Source organism: Stenella coeruleoalba (genome assembly GCF_951394435.1).
Source record: "Stenella coeruleoalba genome assembly, chromosome: X".
NCBI lineage: Eukaryota > Metazoa > Chordata > Mammalia > Artiodactyla > Delphinidae > Stenella > Stenella coeruleoalba.
The window spans coordinates 116,501,734-116,525,347 of NC_137152.1; the positions used below are offsets into that span (position 1 = coordinate 116,501,734).

Sequence of the window (23,614 nt, forward strand, 5' to 3'; positions counted from 1 at the left end):
CTGTGTCTCAATTTCTGCCCTTCAAACCGTTCATCTGTAACATTTTTCTGGGTCCCACATATATGCGTTAATATATGATATTTGTTTTTCTCTTTCTGACTTGCTTCACTCTGTATGACAGACTCTAGGTCCATCCACGTCTCTACAAATGACCCAATTTCATTCCTTTTTTATGGCTGAGTAATACACCACTGTATACATGTACCACATCTTCTTTATCCATTCATCTGTCGATGGGCATTAAGGTTGCTTCCATGGCCTGGCTATTGTAAATAGTACTGCAATGAACACTGGGGTGCATGTGTCTTTTTGAATTATGGTTTTCTCTGGGTATATGCCCAGTAGTGGGATGGCTGGGTCATATGGTAATTCTATTTTTGGTTTTTTAAGGAACCTCCATACTGTTCTCCATAGTGAGTGGCTGTATCAATTCACATTCCCACCAACAGTGCAAGAGGGTTCCCTTTCCTCCACACCCTCTCCAGCATTTGTTGTTTGTAGATTTTCTGATGATGCTCATTCTAACCAGTGTGAGGTGATAACCTCATTGTAGCTTTGATTTGCATTTCTCTAATTATTAGTGATGTTGAGCAGCTTTACATGTGCCTCTTGGCCATCTGTATGTCTTCTTTGGAGAGATGTCTGTTTAGGTCTTCTGCCCATTTTTTGATTGGGTTGTTTGTTTTTTAGTATCAAGCTGCAAGAGCTGTTCATATATTTGAGATTAATCCTTTGTCCGATGATTCATTTGCAAACATTTTCTCCCATTCTGAGGGCTGTCTTTTCGTCTTGTTTATGGTTTCCTTTGCTGTGCAAAGCTTTTAAGTTTCATTAGGTCCCATTTGTTTTTATTTCCATTACTCTAGGAGGTGGGTCAAAAAAGATCTTGCAGGGCTTCCCTGGTGGTGCAGTGGCTGAGAGTCCGCCTGCCGATGCAGGGGACACGGGTTCGTGCCCCGGTCCGGGAAGATCCCACATGCCGCGGAGCGGCTGGGCCCGTGAGCCATGGCCGCTGAGCCTGCGCGTCCGGAGCCTGTGCTCCGCAACGGGAGAGGCCACAACAGTGAGAGGCCCGCGTACCACAAAAAACAAAAAAACAAAACAAAAAAGATCTTGCAGTGATTTATGTCAAAGAGCGTTCTTCCTATGTTTTCCTCCAAGAATTTTATAGTGTCTGGTCTTACATTGAGGTCAATAAGCCCTTTTGAGTTTACTTTTGTGGATGGTGTTAGGGAGTGTTCTAATTTCATTCTTTTACATGTAGCTGTCCAGTTTTCCAACCACCACTTACTGAAGAGACTGTCTTTCCTCCACTGTATATTCTTGACTCCTTTGTCATAGATTAGTTGACCATTGGTGCATGGGTACATCTCTGGGCTTTCTATCCTGTTCCATTGATCTATATTTCTGTTTGATGTGCCAGTACCATATTGTCTTGATTACTGTAGCTTTGTAGTCTGAAGTCAGGGAGTCTGATTCCTCCAGCTCTGGTTTTTTCCCTCAAGATCGCTTTGGCTATTCCGGGTCTTTTATGTCTACATACAAATTTTAAGATTTTCTGTTCCAGTTCTGTAAAAAACGCCATTGGTAATCTGATAGGGATTGCTTTGGATAGTATAGTCATTTTCATAATATTGATTCTTCCAATCAAAGAACATGGTGTATCTCTCCATCTGTTTGTGTCACCTTTGATTTATCAGTGTCTTATAGTTTTCTGCATACAGGTCTTTTGTCTCCTTAGGTAGGTTTACACCTGGGTATTTTATTCTTTTTGTTGCAATGGTAAATGGGAGTGTTTCCTTAATTTCTCTTTCAGATTTTTCATCATTAGTGTATAGGAACGCCAGAGATTTCTGTGCATTAATTTTGTATCCTGCTACTTTACCAAATTCATTGATTAGCTCTAGTCGTTTTCTGGTGCTAAGTTCTGCAAAGGTTTCTCTTGTACAGGGCCAAGGCCCTTTTTTTTTTTTAACGTTTTTATTGGGGTATAATAGCTTTACAATGCTGTGTTAGTTTGTGCTTTATAACAAAGTGAATCAGTTATACATATACATATGTTCCCATATCTCTTCCCTCTTGCGTCTCCCTCCCTCCCACCCTCCCTATCCCACCCCTCCAGGCGGTCACAAAGCACCGAGCTGATCTCCCTGTGCTATGCGGCTGCTTCCCACTAGCTATCTATTTTACGTTTGGTAGTGTATATATGTTCATGCCACTCTCTCACTTTGTCACAGCTTACCCTTCCCCCTCCCCATATCCTCAAGTCCATTCTCTAGTAGGTCTGTGTCTTTATTCCTGTCGTACCCCTAGGTTCTTCATGACATTTTTTCCCCTTAATTTCCATATATATGTGTTAGCATACGGTATTTGTCTTTCTCTTTCTGACTTACTTCACTCTGTATGACAGACTCTAGGTCTATCCACCTCATTACAAATAGCTCAATTTCATTTCTTTTTATGGCTGAGTAATATTCCATTGTATACATGTGCCACATCTTCTTGCAACCGCTGTCTTAATTACTGTTCTTTCTCACTACAAAGACATGGGTAAGATTTTAATTTTTTTAATGAATTTATTTCGTGCATTGGGAAATTGGAATTGCATCTTTTTCAAAAGGATGTAAGGAACATGACTTTCACTAACAACTTGAAAAAATAACACTTTAAAAAATAAGCAGAAAAACTGTAGTTTGTCAAAGTGATCAAGATGCAAGAGCAGAAAAGAGAGGGCAGGAACAGGCCAGGACAAGTTCAGTGCTGGTGCCAATTCTTGGGCACTGGAGTGTGACCTGAGCATGAATCCTTATTATACAGCTTTGCACACATGACTGGAACTCTCTGCTTCCTTTGCCTCCTTTGATAAATTAGGATATCAGTGTTTAACTTTTAGGAATATTTTAAGGATTAAATGAAATAAATATAATGATCAACACAGTCCCTGATCTATACAAGGTGCTACCAAAGAATATCACTCCTTTAGTGCCGTTCCTATTTATGACAGTCATTTTGATAAAACTTATAAGCTGCTAGACCAAATGTATCTGTTTAGAGCGAGGTATGTTATCAGGAGACTGTTCAAGAATACGTAAATTACTGGCATTATTACACAGTGACTTAAGGCAGACATAGTAGCTAGTTGCAAGACTGGACTTCTTGGCCACTAAGACATTTATTACTGGCATTCAGTAGATTTGGGGAGGGAAATGTTCTTGTAAAATCACGGCTAACTTAAAAATGCCATGTCAAAAGCAATTTTCTCCTAAGAAAGCAATGATCAAGGATATATGAAAATCATATCTGAGTGGCCAGCTGTAGCAGCCCACTCTCTAGGGCTGACAAAAGGATAGGCTGTGATTTGTCAATGCCAGTACCATCATCTGTAGCACGGGCAAGAGGGACCATCCCATGAGGTGAGGAAGAGACCAAAAGCTCCAACTGAGAAACTCTGTGGAAAGAAAAGGGCCCCAAGCCCATCTGACCCCGCTTCTAAATGCCCAGTTGAATAGATTACCGACTAGGACCTACTGAACGGGGAAAATAATCTGAAAAAATAGATATGAATGTATGTATAACTGAATCACTTTGCTGAACGCCTGATACTAGCACAACATTGTAAATCAATTATACTTCAATTTAAAAAAGTGAATGAATGAATGAATGCCCAGTTAAAGGTACTGTCTGAAAGCAGCTTTGGCGAAAATGTTTCTTGACTTTTTCCGCATCACAGCTTGCCTGATGAATTTGATGGTGCTAAATTACATTTTACCGAAATGATGTAAGGCCAAATCACAAGCATTTAACAGAAAAGAGAAAAAAGAAACACTTTGACGTGCACATGAATGGAAATACTTCACAAGTTCCAGGCTTCAATTGTTTAGAAACCGCATGCTGAAGAAGTTGAACAAGTGGCTGTCATTCACTAATAAGCTCTCTATCTGTATCTCCTGTCAATGTCCTGATTGCTTGCTGAGGACCAAGTTATTCTGAACAGCAACTCAGGTATGACAATAAAAGTCGAAATACAGAGTGTTCTTCTATTCCAAACAGCTATAGTTAAACTTTTGTAAGCCAAGAAGTGTCTGAAACAATACTATGTGTTGAGTAACTAATCTGTGCCATACTCTCCACAGTGGATGCTTTGAAGGAATCATCTATAATCATCTGTATCTATAATAGCAACCTTCTAGACAGAACATCAGCGATCACGTTAGAGATGCTGCCTCGTGAAAGCAGGTTAGAGGAGCTAACCAGCTAATAATACGTTCCCTTCACCTTGTAACCTGTACTCTTCATGAAGTTCTTTTACATATACTTCACTCTGCCTTCCCAAGAACTAAGTAAGAAAACTAAGGGTTTAGTGAATTCCCCAAATTGGCATAGCTGCCAAGTGGCAGAGGGATTCTAACCCAGGGTGTTCTGACTCCAAAATCTCTGTTTTTGCCAATGTACCACCCGGCAAACATTTGTTTCCTGAACAATGGCTTGAGAGCACCACATTAAAGACTCTGTGTTTCAAGATATGTAACTATTAGAATATAAAATATGATAGGAGGTTTTTAACAAGCATTTCCTTCAGATTTCTGTACTCTGGCTTTCAAATGGTTTTTAAATGAAGGGTTCAAAAATTATACATGCATTCAATTGTGCTCAAAATACTGCTCTGAGTGAAGTCTCACAATGCCTTTCACTAAAGAGAAAGCGTTGCTCTAGAAGCATTATCAGGGTTCCTAATTTCTTTTTTGTTTCCCCATGAATGCTCTCAAGTTTTCATAGAAATTTTAACTTTAAGAAAACACAATGTTTCTCATTCCACCAGCCACCCATGAATGATATTCTTAAACTTTTGAACAAGAGTTAGCAGTAAGATTGTGAACAGTAATATTGGAACCTAAGCTTGTGAGAAGGAAACAAAATAGCTTGTCATGTTTAACTGTGATTACACATCATTTCAGTGAGTGCAATGCCCGGATTGTTTCAAAAGTTTAAGGCGGCTTTCCTCCCTACCAGCCTGAAGCAGAGGGCTTGCAATCAACTGTTGCTGAAATTTATCTTAAGCCTTAACAACTTCCTATATCTTTAGCTTGAAATCTAAGAAGCCTAGCGAAATCTTATGATAATTCATGAGATAAATAGCAATAGAGTCTAATCAAGCTGTGTTATGTTGATCACTTCAAAGTCAGCTGACAGACTTTTACGATTTCAAGACTCCACATTTTAGATTCCACATACAAGTGAGATCACACAACGTTTTTCTTTCTGTGTCTGGCTTATTTCACTCAGCATAACGTCCTCCAGGTTCATCCATATTGTTGCAAATGGCAGGATCTCCTTTTTAAGGCTGAATAATGTTCCACTATATGTACGTTTGGGGTGTGTGTGTGTGTGTATCACACTTTCTTTATCACTTAGATTTTTTTCCATATCTTGGCTATTGTTAATTATGCTAAAACAAACATGGGAGTGCAGATTTCTCTTTGAAGTACTGATTTCATTTTCTTTGACTATACATGCAAAAGAGGGATTGCTGGATCATATGGTAGTTCTATTTTTACTTTTTTGAGGAACCTCCATGCTGCTCTCCATAGTGGCCACACCAATTTACATCCCCGCCAACAGTGCGCAAGAGTTCCTTTTTCTCCACATCCTCGCCAACACTTATCTTTTATGATTTTTTCTTATAATAGTCATCCTAATAGGTGGGAAGTGATATCTCATTGTGTTTTTCATTTGCATTTTCCCAATAATTAGTGACGTTAAGCATCTTTTCATATGCCTTTTGGTCATTTGTATGTCGTCTTTGAAAAAAAAAGTCTATTCACGCCCTTTGCCCATAGTTATTTATTTATTTATTTTGCTATTGAGTTGTGTGAGTTCCTTATATATTTTGGATGTTAATCCCTTTTCAATACATAGTTTGAAAATATGTTCTCCCATTCCACAGGCTGCCTTTTCATTTTGTTGTTTCCTTTGCTGTACAGAAGATTTTTAGTTTGATGTAGCCTCATTTTCTTTTTCTTTTTTTTTTTTCGCTTTTGCTGCTTGTGCTTTTGGTGTCACAACCAAAAAACTCATTGCCAAGACCAGCGTCAAGGAGATTTTCCCCTATGTTTTCTTGTATAGTTTCAGGTCTTACATGTAAGTCTTTAATCCATTTTGAGGTTTCTTTTGTGAGTGGTGTAAGATATAGTGTCCAATTTCATTCTTTTGCATTCGAATATCCAGTTTTTCCAAAACCATTTCTTTGAAGAGATTGTCTTCTCCCCATTATGTATTCCTGGCACCCTTGTCAAAAGTTAGTTGACTGTATATGTGTGGGATTATTTCTGGGCTCTCTGTTGTGTTCCATTGGTCTCTTTTTGTTTTTATGCCAGTACCGCAATGTTTTGATTACTATAGCTTTGTAATATAATTTGATTTCAGAAACACTGATGCCTCCAACTCTTTCTTTTTGATGATTTCTTTGTCTAGTTGAGGTCTTTTGTGGTTCTGTAGGAACTTTAAGATTGTTTTTTCTATATCTTTGAAAAAGTGCCATTGAAATTTTGATAGGGATTGCACTGAATCTGTAGATCATTTTGGGTATGGACATATTAACAATACTAAGTCTTCTAATCCATGAACAAGAGATAACTTTCCATTTATTTGTGTCTTATTCAATTTCCTTCATCAATGTTTTCTGGTTTTCAGTGTACAGATCTTTTACCTCCTTGGTTAAATTTATTCCTAAGTATTTTATTCTTATTGATGACATTGTAAATGGGACTTTCTTGATTTTCTTCTCAGATTGCTGTTGGTGTCAAGAAATGCAACTGATTTTTGTGTTGATTTTGTATCCTGCAACTTTACTGAATTTGCTTATTAGTTCTAAAAGTTTTTTCTTTAATGGAGTCTTTAGGTTTTTCTACATATAGGATCATGTCATCTGCAGAGATAATTTTATTTCTTCCCTTCTGATTTAGATCCTTTTACTTTTTTTCCTTATCTGATTGCTCTTTCTAGTAATTCCAGTACTATGTTGAATAGAAGTGATGAGAGTGAGCATCCTTACCTTGAACTGGATCTTGGAGGAAAAGCTTTCAGTTTCTCCCCATTAATTATTATATTAGCTATGAACTTTTCATAAATGCTCTTTATTGTATTGAGGACATTTCCTACTATACCTAATTTGTTGAGAGAGTTTTTATATGAATGGATGTTTAACTTTGTCAAATGCATTTTCTGCACCTATTGAGATGATATGTGGTCTTTATCTTTCATTCTGTTAATGTGGTGTATCACACTGATTGATTTGCATTTGTTAAACCAACCTTGTACCCCAAGGATAAATCCCACTTGGTCATGGTGTATAATCTCTTTGATTTATTGTTGAATTCAGTTTACTAGTATGTTATTGAAGATTTTTGCATCTATGTTCATCAGGAACATTGGCCTACAGTTTTATTTTCTTGTGGTGTCTTTGTCTGGCTTTGGTATCAGGGTGATGCTGGCCCCATAAAATGAGTTTGAAAGTATTCCCTCTACTTCTATACTTTGGAAGATTTCAAGGAGGACTGACATTAATTCTTCTTTAACTGTTTGGTAGAATTAAGCCGTGAAGCCATTTGGTCCTGAGCTTTTCTTTGCTGGGAGGTTTTTGATTACTACTTCATATCTTCACTTGTTACTGATCTGTTTAGGCCTTCTATTACTTCTTGATTCAATCTTGGTAAACTGTACGTTTCTAGGAGTTTATCCAATTTGTTCACATACAATCGTTCATAATCGTTCCTTATGATCCTCTTTATTTCTGAGGCATCCATTGTAATGTCTCCTCTTTCATTTCTGATTTTATTTACTTGAGTCTTCTCTCTTTTCTTCTTAGTGTAGCTAAGGGCTTGACAACTGTTTTTAACTCATTTAAAAAAATTTTCTATTGTTTTGTAATTCTCTATTTGATTAATTTCTACTCTGATCTTTCCTATTTCCTTCCTTCTTCTAACTTTTGGTTTAGTTTGTTCTTCTTTTTCTATTTCCTTGAGATGTAAAGTTAGGTTGTTTATTTGAGATCTTTCTTCTTGTCTTAAATGTAGGAATTTATGGCTATAAACTTCCCTTTTAGTACTGATTTTGCTCCTTCTCTTAAGTTTTGGTAAGTCATGTTTTTGTTTTTCATTTAAGAAGAGAATAGAATATTAGTTATTGGGGACAGGGAGATGAGGGAAAGGGAGATGATGGTCAAAGTGTACAAAGTCACAGTTAAATACGCTAAGTCTAGAGATCTAATGGACTATTAGATCCCGGAAATTTGTTAAGAGAATAGATTTCAAGTGCTGTCACCACACACAAAAATGGTATCTATGTAAGGAAATGATATGTTAATTAGCTTGACTGTAGTAATCATTTTACCATGCCTTGTACATCTTAAATATATACAATTTTAATTAAAAAAAAATCATGTCCTTGGAAGCAACACAATCAATTTTCCTAACATTATAGCATGTGCCCATTATTTTTTAAAATAAAACTATTTATGAAATTGTTGGATGAACGCTTGTAATAGTCCTGTTTATGTTGTTATTACTATTTTCAGTTAAACAACTGAAATTATTTGCTCAAAATTTGTCTTAAAAAAAATCAGCTGACAGCTAGATCTATACCTTACTTCTAAACTCCTTTGTCCAGGCACACTGCCACACGAGGGACTGGCTCACTAACAAGTTGGCAAAATGCCCTGAGTGTTGAAATCCTTACACTATAGTCCATAATCCTTACACTACGATAAGGACATAGATAAACATAGGAATTTTTCATACATTACCTCCTTTAATCTTTAACATAATCCTGGAAAAAGAATCACCCCCTTTGTTATACTAATGGGAAAAATTTAGGTGCAGAGAGGTTAAGTGGCTCAGTTAAGTGTCACTCAGGAAATAGAGACACAGGATTTTAATTCAGGTCTTCTAGATTCCTTGTGATTTCACTGTAACACATGTCATTATGCACCTGTAATCACTACTGTTATAACCAAAGCAAAGGATCTAACCTGTGAGACGTTCCGTTTGTGGCTTGGTGCTGGGGCAAAAGCAGACAAATAACCAATAGTCCACAAAACTGGAGTCAGAAAACTTCTCCTGTTCAACAACTTAGACCAGAATCCAAAGACTGGGTACCCTGTATCAGATTCCAGAAAGCTATAGCCCAGCAGGGGCCTTTCAAATTCACCCAGTCCAGTGTATTCACAGAGACAGAAGAACTGAGGCCTAGGGAAGAAGGATTAGTGCTTGGATCATACAGGTAACTGCTATTAGAGTTGAGGCTAGAATGTAGGCCTTCTGAATCAATTCAAAGTTTTTTCTTTCTGGGAGCTTGGAGAGGGATGGAGTGGGAATTTGCGATTAGCAGATGCAAACTTTTACAAACAGAATGGATAAACAACAAGGTCCTACTGTATAGCACAGGGAACTGTATTCAATATCCTGTGATAAACCATGATGGAAAAGACTATGGAAAAGAATGTGTGTGTGTGTGTGTGTGTGTGTGTGTGTGTGTGTGTGTGTGTGTGTGTGTGTGTATAACTGAATCACTTAGCTGTACACCAGAAATTAACACAGCATTGTAAATCAACTATACGGCAATTAAAAAAAAAATTTAAAAATTTTTAAGTTTTTTTCTTTTTTGTTCCTCTAATATTCAAAAATACTAGATGATGTAATAGCAATTTTTAAAGAGAATAGTCCCTGGAATAATTCCAAATAACTCTAGACACGAAAGAGACATTTATCAAGAGAGAAGAGGGGCTGTAGTTCCCCCCCAACCACCAAGAAAGTTCCTTTAAGAGTAAAAGCCATTCAAAATATTCTCCAAGACCCTAAGTTCAGAGAAGAGAAGCAACATCATTGCTCATCACATATATAATTAATATCTATTAGACTTGGCAAACTTAATGGTCGTAGTATTTTTGTTCTTATGAGATAACTATTGATCATATACATGATATATTCAGTGTCAAGTTATTGATTAAGAGTACAGTCTCCTACCCCGGCACTGTTCCTTTGGGAAAATATAATGCACTTTACAATGATTTGCTCTCCTTGCAGTTTATAAGAATGCATTGTGGCAAAAAGTAGAGATTGTCTGTCTGTTCCCTAAGTGCCTAATTTAGCATGACAATACAGAAGTTAGGTGGCCATTGAAGATTGTGTATTTGGGGGAAAGGTACTTATAGTCTTTGATCTTCAATTTAACACCTTTCAAAAACTGTTGTGTGAATCCCACTACTGGGCATATACCCTGAGAAAACCATAATTCAAAAAGACACATGCACCCCAATGTTCATTGCAGCACTATGTACAATAGCCAGGACAAGTAACCAACCTAAATGTCCATGGACACATGAATGGATGAAGAAGATGTGGCACATATATACAATGGAATATTACTCAGCCATAAAAGGGAATGAAATTGAGTTATTTGTAGTGAGGTGGATGGACCTAGAGTGTGTCATACAGAGTAAAGTAAGTCAGAAAGAGAAAAACAAATACCATATGCTAACGCATATATATAGAATCTAAAAAAAAAAGGTACTAATGAACCTAGTTGCAGGGCAGGAATAAAGATGTAGACATGGAAACTTGAGGACATGGGGTGGGAAGGCGAAGCTGGGGCTAAGTGAGAGTAGCATCAACATATATACACTACCAAATGTAAAATAGTTTGGTGGGAAGCTGGTGGGAAGCAGCGGCATAGCACAGGGAGATCGGCTCAGTGCTTTGTGATGACCTAGAGGGGTGGGATAGGGAGGGTGGGAGGGAGATGCAAGAAGAAGGGGATATGGGGATATATGTATACATATAGCTGATTCACTTTGTTTTACAGCAGCAACTAACACAACAATGTAAAGCAATTATACTCCAATAAAGATCTATTAGAAAAATTGTTGCATAGATTACATGAAATTATGTATGTAAAGTCCCTAGTGTAGTACCAGAAATACAACAGATGTTTAGTAGTTTCTAGACATAATTATTCCAATGTTTATATTTTGTCAATGTGTCACCATTTCCACATCGCTTCACCATTATATGCAATACAAATGCAATACAGATAAAGTACATCTTTTCATTTTTCCACAAGAAAATTAGTTTTGTTTTCTTATTTTTCACAGACATAGCCTCCTTTTGCTGCTGAAGGAATCCTGAGTTATGTATCATATAAAGAATATCACAAGCTCTCTGTTGAGACCTCAGCACATTACTGCTAGTCTGGCTACTGCCTCTGTTGTGTTCCCCATTTACCAACAAGACCAGCCAATGATGGTCCTTGGATCCAGTCAGATAATCAGATGTACTCATACTGAAATCTAACTCAGCAACAGGTTACATGTAAAAAGAGCACACCAGGGCTTCCCTGGTGGCGCAGTGGTTAAGAATCTGCCTACCAATGCAGGGGACACGGGTTCGAGCCCTGGTCCGGGAGGATCCCACATGCCACGGAGCAGCTAAGCCTATGTACCACAACTGCTGAGCCTGCGAGCCACAACTGCTAAGCCCACATGCCACAATTACTGAAGCCCGCGTGCCTAGAGCCCACGCACCACAACTAAGAGCAGCCCCCACTCGCTGCGACTAGAGAAAGCCCGCGCACAGCAACAAAGACCCAATGCAGCCAAAAAAATAAAATAAAATAAAATAAATAAAAATAAAAAGAACACACCTGTTATCTCATACGATCCCAACGACAGTCCTGTGAGCTAGGTATGTTTAGTGATATCCCCATTTTACAAATTAAGAAACTGAGAGAGAAATTAAGTAATTTACCCAAGATCATAGAAAAAGTAAATGCAAAACCCAGAGCTAGAAATATCAACCACTCCATCACACTGCTTATTCATTTTGGCATTTCTGTTTAGTAACTTAATGAATACGTGTCACTGATGCCCGTGAACAGTGGATGCAGTTGCCACCACATGTGCTAGTGCAGATTCAATGCTTGGATATACCAACTATTTTTTGTTGTCATCCTTTCCCTTTTCCTATTTCAGAAAGGGCTGTTGGTGGCAACCTTCCCAGTTTAGTTCATTGAGATGGACTGTGATAGAATCACCAGAGAAATGGAAATACCTGGAGATCAGGGCACTGTTGTGCAAACTTAAGAAGTGATGAGTATTTATTTGGATCACCTTCTTGAAGAGACGGTGAATTAGTCTTTGCTTTTCCATTTGTTTGTTTGCTTATTGAAGGCTAGTTTTATTTTGTTAGTCTCTATCACTTGTGTTGTTGCTACTTGGGGATCTAAATACGTAAGAAATTAATATGCTAGCATTGGACAGCCTAAGAGGTGAACTGTTCTAGAAGTTTGTTAGTATTTCTGGTTGCCCAGAGCATTTGATATACTTCCTGTCTCGGGAAAATTCACCATCAATGGGTTTCCTCAGGAAGCAGATGCAAATGTTTCAGAGGTAACGCCCATTGCGCAGTGCAAGAGAATTGGGGGTGCAAAGTGCATTGTCTGTGAATGCCGAGGACAATCATGATGTTTCCCCCAGACCAAACAAGTGTTATAATTTTAGGTTTTGTCCTCCTGTCTGTGCAGCACCCTAACTTGATTTTCCAACATTCCTGGGGAATCTTTAAGCTTACATACTTTAATAAATCGGAGTTTTTTAAAATATTTGAACTAGCTAGTTTGTCTTTGTTTTTTGCAAGTAAGAACCCGGACTGATAAAGGGTTATTATGTGACTTAAATGAGTCAATCCGCATAAAGCACTTAGTACAGTTCCAGGTTATTATATATAATAACTGCACACTAGATGAGAGTGTGAGTTGTGAGTTATGGAGTGATCAGAAAGAATATAAGAGAAAACAATGGTTACTTCTGCATAGTGAGATTACTTGAGATTATTTTTAATATATATTTATGGAAATTCCTGAGATAGATGATAAAATATAAATCACAAAGGTAAATATAGTAACAACAAAAAAGAGCATCACAAATACAGAATGAAGCTTGAGTGTTTTATACCATTTCAAAATGAAGAGTCCCTATGATTACTGCCAAAGTTAAAAGAAGTGTATTTTTGAAATTCTATATGCAAAGCAGAAAAACAAAACTACTAAGAAATTTGGTCTAAAAATGTTCCAGAGTAAACATTTAATATTGTGAAGAATTAATGATTTGAGGCATCCTAAGGTTAACAGAAAGTCAATGTTCAATACTACAGGATTTGTAGTAAGGTTAATAGAGACTCCATTTATAAAATTTGAGACATCTGAACCTTAACATGACTGCTACCAATTTCTCATTTCCATCCTCACCCTCCTGCAACATGCCAGTAAACTGTTCCTCCTAAAACCTTCCATATTTTAGTAAATGGCAACTTACATTTCCATTTCCATAGGGCAAAAACTTCCAAGTCATATATTGAATACATTTTTTCATTACCTCTGCAGCTATCATACTGGTCCAAGTCACCATCATCTCTTGCTGTAGCCTCTTCACTACATCAAGTCTTGCCTCCCTTTAGTCTATCCTGAACGAGGCACCCAGAATCATTATATTACAAAGTAAGGTCCTGCCAGATCCTATCACTCCTTCGTTCTAAACCCTCTGATGGCTTCCCATTTCATTCACTGAAGACAAAGTCCTTCCAATGACCTGTATTAATGATATAATTAATTCATAAAACAATGAATAAATGAACACTGTTCTTATAGAAGAGCATTATGATATTTGTATATTTACTGTGTGCATATACGTATGACTATGTACGTAACTATATATTTCTATAACTACAGTTGGCCCTCCGTATCTGTGAGTTCTGCATCTGCAGATTCAACCAACCATGGATCAAAAATATTGGGGAAAAAAAATTCCAGAAAGTTTCAAAAAAGCAAAACTTGAATTTGCCGTGCACTGGCAACCATTTCCACAGCATTTACCTTGTACACCCCGACTTCACCTCCTACTTCTCCCTCCTGCCCAATGAGCTCCAGCGAGACTGGCCTCCTCCCTTTCTTACCTTCAATATTTCAAGCACACTCTCACCTTAGGGTCTTCATCCTTGCTGTTCCCTCCACCTGGAACATTCTTGCCTAAGATACTTCATGTGTCAGTCCCTCACTTCCATCAAGTATCTGCTCAAAGGTCATATCAAAGAAGCCTTCTCCGGCCATCCTGCTTGAAATCGGATCACCTCCCTGCCGTAGACTCCCCACCTCCTTCACTTTGCTTTATTTGTGCCATAGCATTTGTCTTTGCGTGACATTTTAAATATTTTACTTTTCTGTTGATCGGCCTCCCCCTAATAGTAAATAACCTCCATGAGGACAGGGATTTTTTTTTTTCTATTTTGTTCCTTTCCTATATGCTTAGCAATCAAAAGTACAGGTGATCAAAATATTTGTTGAATGAATGAAGCATCTCACTAAAAATCTCCAACTCAGACTAAAGATAGCAAATGATTAACTGTCAACCGGCTAAGTTTTAAGCAGAACTATGTAAGAATTAAATTGATTGAATAAACAGACAAACAGGTAGCTTTAAATAATTTATAAATAGTAAGGGCTTGTCCTGATGGTGGATTATAAATTATTAACCCACTCTATTCTTGGCAGGATTTATCAATCAACTGAGACTAATTTTTAGATACGAAGTTCTCTGAAGCCACACGAATATCTCTTTGAGCTAGTGCCAAAGTTCAAATGCAGGAGAAATGCTTAAATGTTTACAATTTCATGGAACTCTATCATACTTCTGTTTCTTCCCCTTCCTTCCTTCCTCTGCTCTCCTTCTTCCTTCTTCACTCCATTTCTCCCTCCCTCCTCCCTCCCTTCCTTTCACTCTACCTCGTGTTATTTACTAAATATTAAAATATTCAGGCATTGAGATTAGTGCTAGATAAACCCTAAAATGACTTCCTTCTCTACTTTTACTAAGTAGAAGCACCATGGGCTTCTGTGCCCTCTATTCACTTCTGTAATAAAGGAATCATGCACATTCCTGTAATCAGTAAACAGTGGGGATCTTTGGAGAACAAATGACCACATACAAACACACTATTTGGAGATGGTTGGATAGGGTTGAAATGGGACACACGTAACAGATGTAGAAAAGCTCCTTGGGTAAAATCTATCAAGGCCTAAACCCTTCTGGCAAAGATAACAGGATGTCAGTACCACGTTACCTGAACAAGTTTCCTTTTTAACATGAAAATTAAACCTTTACTGGACTACTTATTATTACTAGGACTTCTCTGGGTATTTGGTTTTATATATATATATATACATACATACATACATATATATATATATATGAAATAAAATATTTGCTCCCAAGGAGCTCACAATCTAGAACTCCTTTGACTATGGCCCACTTAGGTAGGACCAAACGTGTGTGTACAAAATGGGGAAATACAAAGAAATTACTGGATAACTGTTTCAGTTAGAGGCCACTGCTATGAAATATACAATTATGGACATATGCTCACAGTCTTCTCTTGTAAAATAAACAATATATGCAATTCACACATGTTCTTTCTTAGTTATCTTTATACTAAAGATGATAATGTGTGCTGCAGGTGAGTCATGGAGTCCTGAATGCTTTGCATGGTGCCCGACCCACAGCCAGTGCTAAATAAATGTTAGTTGAATGAATGGGCAATCAATTAATATTTGAACTATAGTATATGCATGTCTTATAACTTAAATATTAGAAAGCAATTTCTTAAAATGTCCCAATTTGCATTATTACAGAGAGTGTAAAAAGACGATTTTTGAATCGTCTTTAGCCACATCATTTGTAACTCACATTTGCACGTGTCGTTCATTTCCATTACTTATTATTATTATTATTTTTTTTGGCGGTACGCGGGCTTCTCACCGTTGTGGCCTCTCCCGCCACGGAGCACAGGCTCCGGACGCGCAGGCTCAGCGGCCATGGCTCACGGGCCCAGCCCCTCCGCGGCATGTGGGATCTTCCCGGACCGGGGCACGAACCCGTGTCCCCTGAATCGGCGGGCAGACTCTCAACCACTGCGCCACCAGGGAAGCCTTCCACTACTTATTTGATATGAACAAAAGCTCTGGAGATAAACAAGATAGGAGTAATACATACCTGTACTTAGATATGAAGAAATGAAAAGTCAGAAAAGCAACATGACTTGTCCAAGGATACTGAGGGTTCCGAATCTGACCTCGACTTCAGGTCATCTGGCTTCCTGTTTAAGGCACATTTAGCTATACCCACTACCATTTCAGAAATTTCATGACAGTAAACCATTTACGTTTTGTTTTTTCATTACTCAAATCACTGCCCTTCTTCTTTAAGCAACAGTATGGCAGAAAATAATGAAAGTAAATTCTGTCAAATCTAAGAGTATGTGAGTGGTCACTGAGCATAATGAATCGCTATCTAATGATGCTGTATTACATGGAGACGCGTTTAGAAATGACTAACTCGAAAGTCTTTGTAAATTTTCAACCCTACGTCTACCCTCCGCTCTTTATCTTTTAACATAGATATGGTGAATTTCTTAAAAAAAACTTTCTGAATTGTCTTCAAAAGTCTAAGCTAGAAAATCAAAAGTAGGATCAAAACTGTCTACAGAAAATTAACTCATCAAAATTCTCAGATTTTTGAGTTCAGTGCCTTAAGATGAAATTGACCTTATTTTCTTTAAAACATATTCATACATATGTAAAAATAACAATCAAACTCCCTAGGCACCCAGGAAAATTTCATGTCTTCACGTCCCATGTGTAGGTAAAGAATGAAGCACATTTCCTAAAAAAAATTGGACATGTTAATATTTTTATAATTCTTTTGCACACACCATTGTTCTTTAAATAATTTTTATAGTTAAGCAACCTACTGATGTTTCAAAATATATTTTCCAAACAGATTCCACATAACATGCTTTCAGATTAAATTTAACTCTGACCCAAATAATTTGATACAGATTCTCTCTCTCTCTCCCGGAAACCGAGAAGCCTCAGGCGTGGGTTTTATTTCCATTTCTTCTCACTATATTGCTCTGGAATTCTGGATTCGTCATAACATTTTCGCCCTTCTCATCTGCGAAATGGAGCTCATCACCAGAAGTGGATTCAGGTTTTGTGGGACTCAAAATTTACATATTTGGAGAGGTCCTCTTTAAGAAACATAATACAAAAGAATGTACTATGTAGGGCTTTGACGGTGACCTGTGATACAATGGCTCTTAATTAGCTTCACAGTTATATCCTCTTCTGCTAATACCAATACCATCTGATGGTAAGGTAAGATGCCATATATGCAGAAGGGACATTCACAAATGCCATACCTTTTACCCTCCCCCTATCTCTGAAAGAGTTGATAGTTATAGCACATCCTACACTGTACCACAATCCTATGCTTCTATACATCCCAACTTGGCAGGCCCTTAAAAAAAAAAGGTTGGTTTCCACCTATAAGTAAGAGATTAAGAAAACACCTTCTCAGTAACCCCATTTGCATCGTACACCTCAGAAAGTAGAGAAGCATGATACTGATTATAACAGATGATGCGTTAGATATAGGAGTTCCATTCAGAAGCCGTTTATTGAGAATTGAAAATGTGCAAAGGTACAGAGGTGAATAAGATAAAATATCCAAGCAAAGGTGGCTCATACAGAGGGTAGTGTTGGCATTAGAGGCAGATTGATATCTACAAGTTAAAAGTAGTGCATTCTATAAAAAGTGGGAAGGACTTCCCTGGCAGTCCAGTGGTTAAGACTCTGCACTTCCACTGCAGGGGAACTAAGATCTCACAGGCTGCGCAGTCAAAAAAAAAAAAAGGGAAAAATACAACCTGAGAATTTTTTAAAGTGCACAAGTGGAAACAATTCAGAGCTTTAAATGAAAAACAACAACAACACAAAAAAAGCAACTCAGTATCTTCAAGATGGGAGGCCGAGGGAACTTATTTCAAACATATGTACAATGAAAAAGGGGGTGATCTAGATTGAGATTTTACTTGAGAAGCAGGTGTTCTGGCCTGTCTGATCCGGCTTTGTGTGCCTCTGTGAACCTGGCCTCACTGCATCATGCTCCGTCAGATGAATTTTTAATAACCCAAGGGGCACTGCTGAAGTCCCAACACATCTTTAACCTGAAGCTGTTTTCAAACTCATAAACTCATGTTGAGAGGCCAATCAGAAGGTATCCAGGGCTTCCCTGGTGGCGCAGTGGTTGAGAGTCCGCCTGCCGATGCAGGGGACACGGGTTCGTGCCCCGGTCCGGGAAGATCCCACATGCCGCGGAGTGGCTGGGCCCCTAAGCCATGGCCGCTGAGCCTGCGCGTCCAGAGCCTGTGCTCCGCAACGGAAGAGGCCACAACAGTGAGAGGCCCGCGTACCGCAAAAAAAAAAAAAAAAAAAGAATGTATTCAGATTCCTAATTTTCTTTATCGGCAGCAAATATGAAAACACTGAAAAGAAAGCATTTAACATAAACTCGCATAGCTGTGGCAGTTCACCACACTAATTCAACTTGCTGCTGTCAAGCACTCTTGTTAGAGCTAAAAAAAAGAGCATTCTTCAAAATGATTCATTAGGTTATTTCCTAATCAATGGTAAATAATCCTGACAAAATGGCATTGACTTCAAAAGTTTAATAACTTCTAAAATAACAATTTTATTGTTTGCAAAGAAACTGTGCATTCAATGTTGAATTAATTTATTTGGGGATGCAACAGTTTCTCATTAATAACAAAAAATACTGAGTGTGAACAAGAATAAAACTGATCCATCCATTTTTGACACCAGACAGTAAGTATCCACCAGTTTCAGTAAATCCCCCACTGAATAAATTCCCTCTGTCTCCTTGATTTCTACCAACAGATTTGATTTGAGAGAACTTAAATGTGAGTAGAACTCTTCACTAGTCGAAAGTAAACATAGGCTCTGATAAGAAAGAAACAAATAGACATTTGACTTCCATTTATTACGTCAGCCTCCTCAGTTTGGAATTAGGTCACACGCATCTCCCTTGGGTCACTGCCCCTCAGAGCGGTGCTCCAAAATTTCGATACATGGAAAGCTCAAGGCTTGAAATCTGATTGTAAGTCAGGCAGGAGAATGTGGAGACGTCTCCCGAAGTTGCATTGACAGTTTTTGCTCAGTTTGTATATTTGTGGGAGTTGGAAACACAGACAAACATCCCCATGTTAGCCCCTTGGTACTGCCAACTGTCTCTCAGTTTTCCCTAGGAAGCCCACTCTTGAACTGTCTTCTCTCCTGCCCAAAGCTGGGCAGAGATGTTCATGATTGAGAAAGACGGCAAATGATCTCTCTCATTGTCTCCGCTCTCCAAGATACACGTGGGCTTCATTGGCTTCACTTCCTATAGTATTTTAATGCTACTCTTTCATCTTTCATCCACTGTTGCATGAGCCGTCATAGAAAGTACAACTCTGAATTTCTTCAGAAATACTGTTGCAAATATCATCCATTTGGTTTCTAGCTGTCCTTATATAACAGTAATCACGCAACACAGCGACAAGGATTCTAAAAGGACCTTCGCAGATAATGTTTTAATCCTCACAACAACATTGGGACACGTCTTTGCTTCTGTTCGTACTACAGATGATGAAACTGAGGCTTGGAGAGGTTCACATAAATAATAAGATCACAGAAATGAGGAAGTGGGGCAAAGACAATATTAGGTGCTCATCAAACTGTCCTTCTGTTTCCTTCCAGGAGGCTAAGTACATTTGCTCACCTCTCCTGGAGTTAGGTGGGGCCACGTGACCGGGTTCTGGCTAGCAGAATATGGTTAGAAGTGATGTGTGCCACTTCCAGTGGCCTTTATAGCCTCTCACACAATCCTCCAAGCTTTCACTTGACCTTCAGCTCCTGGCCAGATGCAGAGATTTAAGCGAATGTCACTGACGCCCTAGGAGGTGGCAGTGCCTCTGTGGAATGATCTGGATCTTTGAATGTCTACCTAAAGAAGGCCTCACCCTTACTCCTGCTAACACACCTGGACTTGAAAATGAATGAGAAAGAAAGCTTTATTAAGCAAGCCATTGGAAGTTTCGGGCTTTTTCGTTACAGTAGGTAGAGTACCCCTAGTAATACAGTAGAGCTGGCACCATCAGCCTTTCCCACCTTATCTAGCTCCACTTACTCCCTTGTACTTTACATTCTAGGGATAACAACTTACCAGGACATCATTCTCAAGTTCATCTGCCACCCAACTCTCACTTTTCCTCCAAGTCTTACTTTTAAATGCTGTCTCCAGGGTAATGCTGTCCTTGATTCCATTTCTTTCCCTCTGCTCTCACATTCTGTTTATCCTTAAAACCTAGTAACCTGCATGAGTGTTTCCAAGCATGTGATCCCGAGCAAGCCGCTTTCCCTCTCTGGGCTTCCATTTATGTGCCAAGCCCTGCCTGGGCTTCATCTTGCTTAATTCTCACCACAAACATTTGAAGCAGATACTAGCAGTATCCTCAGTTTAAGATGGAGAAATGGAGGCCTAGAGACTTGCCCAAAGTCACACAGCTGTTACGTAGCAGAAGCTCAACTTTTATGCGTATAGGAATTATAGGATTTTATCCACATGACTGTCTCCTCCACCACACTGGAGAGCAGGGGTCTAAAGAATTTCAGTATCCCCCATACCTAATATATCGCTGCATCCACTACAACAAACTACAACAAACATTTCTGGAATGGAGAAGTAGAGGGATGAATGAATCAGAACCAGAATCAAGTTCCTCTGATTCCAAGCCTTTCCTCTACTATGTTATACTGCCTCCTACTACAGATGCAAATTTATCACAGAAACAAGTGCTTACTTGAAACTTGCTACATAGGTAAGCATAAAATAAATATTGGTGAATGAATGAAAGGGATCACGACAGACAGCTGATGCAAGTGTAACGGCAAAACAACAACAAAACCTATTTTTATAACTACAAATTCCCTCCCAGGAAGATGGAGCCTATCAAATAGAAACATATCCCACACTTCTGAATATTTTTATGGGTTTTGGGTGCACAGGCTGGAGAATCAAGCCTGAAGAGACCCAAATAAATCTGCGTAAGAGAAGGTAAGCATTTGGAGTTCTCAGTGCCATTCCAGATGGAGGGTGTGAGGAGAAGCAAGAGGGCGAGGAGACGAGAAAGCAGCCAGGGCGGCGTGGTGAGAGGCTACACGGGACGAGAGCAGCGATGGGAACACTAAGAAATGGGTGGCTGGTGCACGTTTTCAGAAGAGGAATATCTACTCTTGAACTTGAAATCGTTGGCACGTTGAAAAGGCAAATTCCTCCTCCGTATCTCTATAATTCCAAAATTTTGAATAAAGTCTACTAGCTTTTCAAAGGGTTTCTGGCTTCTTTGGTGGAAAAAAGAAGCTGTGTTTCACATCTGAGTTGATTCTGGGAGGGAACAGAGAGACAGGACTCCTAGAGGCAGAAGTCCAATGTCAATGGTGCCCATGAGAAGGCAGGTTCTCCATTAACTGGCAAAACTCTTAAAAAGGGTGTCAGGTGACCAAAAGATGTGTCATAAGGGTTCAAGTCAATTTATCATGCACCCAATGTCTCGGTAACGCCCACTGATACCTGGGTTGAGGTATTAGAAAGTCCTAATTTTTATAACATTAATGTAGCTGGGATCTAAAGGCAGGTTTGCCTTCAATGAAATGAGATGCTGCAAGAAAAAATATCTCATAGTCTGCATGGGCAATGAATTACAAAGAGCTAAGTATACTTTTATGGATGGATGCCTAGGGAAGGGAGTTAGATATTTTAAAACATTTCCTGAGAGGAGAGGAAATTTTAAAAAGGCTTGTGTAACTCACATTTAAGTGAGCAAGGAACGGCAAAATAGCAATTTCTCCCTTCATCCAGGATAAGGAGGCATATGCTCATCCAGGAAGCAAGCAACGACAAAGTAACAGACTTTTGCACTCTGTAGGGAGAGCCTTCCAAGCAGCGATCAGTATGGAATTTGTCCTTCCAGGGAATCACATAAAACTGCCTCCATGACAGCTGTAACGGGCCTCGATTTGAATGTATAGGCAGTGGCAAAGGCACTGGCAGAACCGAAAGGGTCACATCTCTAGCATTTACACAGATTGTCTAATTAGCAGTGAAGAGCAGAAACAGTTAGGGCACTAGTAATATCTGTGCTTTCAAGGTGGAGTTTCCCACATCTGCCGGCACAGAAACTGAAAGCTCTTTGAAATGCATCTGCTCAAGGCAGCCGACACTGATGTGGACACAAGCTACACACGTGCACACACAATCCTGAGACCCAGAGCAGGCCGGCCACACTTTCCGTGGAGCAAGACCCAATCAGGCCCCACTCCTGACTGCTAGGGCCTTTGCTACAGTTGTTTTTTGTGCATTCAGCCCCATCATTATGCACTGCTTACTCCCAATGTTTCAAAATCAATTTTTACAAAATGAAACTGTTAACAGCAACAAACAACGTCAGCTTTCCCTTCTGTTAATAGTCTGGGAAAGGTATGATGTGAAGCAGACGTTGAAGGGCTGAGCATGCCAGCCTGGGACTCATTTACTTGCTGAGACTCAGCTCTGATCTGGACTGTACGGTCAGAAACAACATGGAGGGCCCCGTGTCTCAGCCAGCCCTCCTTTGTAACTTGTGGCATTTAGAGATGGGCAGAGACAGCAGGGAGGAGCTCCCCCCAGCCTTCTGCTCTTCTAGTTAAGGATCGAGGGACAGAAAGGAGGCAGTAAGAAATCAGAGGGAAAGAAATGCTCAGCAGTTCAGCACAGATGATCAAAAGCAGCTCTGACTATTTAGTCATGGAATCAGCCCTACTCAAAGGCCAGCCTGGGCAGAGGGGACCAGCCACCTGCCAGTGTGAGGGGGATGCCAGTTCAGTTTCTGTCAAGTGAGCCTGCACGATGCGACCACTGGAGTTTAGAGTTGGAAAGGGACCCCAAAGGCCTCTTGATTAGCTCGGGGATGTAGAGAGGGGAAGTCTCTTGATGTTTTCAACCAGGTTCAACTCATCGGTTCCCAGGACCAGCTCTCTGAAACCTCCACGGTCACTGCCGCCCACAGCAATCCTCTCCTCCCTCCAGATAACAGACTTCCGACCGAGCAGCTACAGTGTGGGCAGCAGTGTACTCAGTGGTTTCTATCCATCCGTCGTCAGGTAATTCTCTTCACGCTCCTGACCCGTAGTTGAGGGTGAATCTTTCCCTCTCTCTCCCTGCACACCTGACAGCCAACTGGAAAATAACTTCTGTTAAGTAGAAATCATCACTCTTCCTCTACCTCTTCACAACCTTCTGCCCACAGGAGGAGGAGAGAGTTATCTGATCGGTTAGACCGCAAGAATCTGAGTCCCAAGCTTCCCCAGTGACAGGGGAGAATGAATGAAACGTCCATGCTCACCTGCGCCCTCTACCTGAAGCTCTCGCTACACTGTGAGGCAAGCTTGGATCCTCCAGGCAGCCTGGTTGCTGTCCCAACTAGCCCCAACGGCAGGGACCAAGGTCTAGACTTGTCGAGAAGGAGGAGGACGCCTGTTTTATTTCAGACCAGCTAATTCAACCATGAGGGCGGATATTTGGACTTCCCGACCTCAGCGCATATTTGTCAGTGCAGACCATGGAACTGTTGGGGAGGAA

The 23,614-nt window shown here is 39.5% G+C and overlaps 1 protein-coding gene across 17 annotated transcripts in view; it reads right to left on the reverse strand.

Moving 5' to 3' along the window:
- The window catches only part of LOC307180944 (uncharacterized protein), a 622,728-nt gene that overhangs the window by 94,824 nt on the left and 504,290 nt on the right, over positions 1–23,614 (reverse strand). The window contains exon 23 of one of the 17 annotated variants that reach the window (XR_013825829.1): positions 13,429–13,636. The exons of the other annotated variants lie outside the window; for them this stretch is intronic. The gene's annotated coding sequence lies outside the window, so the exon portion shown is untranslated. Of the gene's footprint in view, positions 1–13,428; positions 13,637–23,614 lie in introns of those variants that run through there. 17 annotated transcript variants of the gene reach the window in all.